The sequence below is a fragment of the Cariama cristata genome, unplaced genomic scaffold (assembly GCF_000690535.1).
Source record: "Cariama cristata isolate BGI_N322 unplaced genomic scaffold, ASM69053v1 scaffold24579, whole genome shotgun sequence".
Classification (NCBI taxonomy): Eukaryota; Metazoa; Chordata; class Aves; order Cariamiformes; family Cariamidae; genus Cariama; species Cariama cristata.
In genome coordinates, this window is record NW_009635631.1 from 14503 (window position 1) to 15243 (window position 741).

Consider the following 741-nt stretch of genomic DNA (forward strand, 5'->3'; position numbering starts at 1 on the left):
AAGAGCAACGCAGTTAGTTGAGAGCTGCCACTCTACATCAGCAGGGGCAGATAACGAGCAGTTATTCCCTGGGGTTCATCTGAGCCCGTGGCACGGCCCTGGAACGAGCGGGGAGGGAAGACAGCAGCGAGGCAGGACACGGGACCACAGCAGGAGAGGCGGGAAGCGGGGAGGCAGGCGGGCCGGTGGCAGCCGGGGCAGCCCAGGTCGGTTCGTAATGGAAGATGGCAGGAAGAAGGGTAAAGACCTTAGCTCCGGGACTAACAGACTGCAGCGGCAGGTAGGAGGGGCGGTGTGTTGTACAGGTGTGACAGTAACAACAGCGAGTGTCGGGAGGGAGCGGCACCTGAGCGGGGGGAGCAAGCAGAACACAGACAAAAGGAGACATTAAAGGAAGGCAATGGCTTACGCAGCAGTCCCTGCTCCTCAGCAGCTCCAGTCCCGGCTGGTTTTGGGTACAGGGGCACCCCTGTACTGCAAACTGCAGGCTACCTACTGATCGTACTGCGCCTCTGCAAGGTTTGCACATGGAAGCTGCACTGGACCCAGCGGGACACTTAAGCCTCATCCCACCCGAGCTACTTCCACCTCCGCTGGCCCTCATCCTACCAGGGGAAGCCCCAACACTGCAGCAGGACACTGCCAGCAGAGCCACGGACACTGCAATATCAGCTGTGCCTGAAGCTACAGGCACCTTGTCCGCACCTGGGCTCCCCCCACCACAAAGGGGAAGGTTTAAGT

The 741-nt window shown here is 60.3% G+C and overlaps 1 protein-coding gene across 1 annotated transcript in view; it reads right to left on the bottom strand.

Annotated features, from left to right (window-relative positions):
• The window catches only part of LOC104167380 (ankyrin repeat and SAM domain-containing protein 1A-like), a 24090-nt gene that overhangs the window by 585 nt on the left and 22764 nt on the right, over positions 1 to 741 (bottom strand). The window lies entirely within an intron of this gene.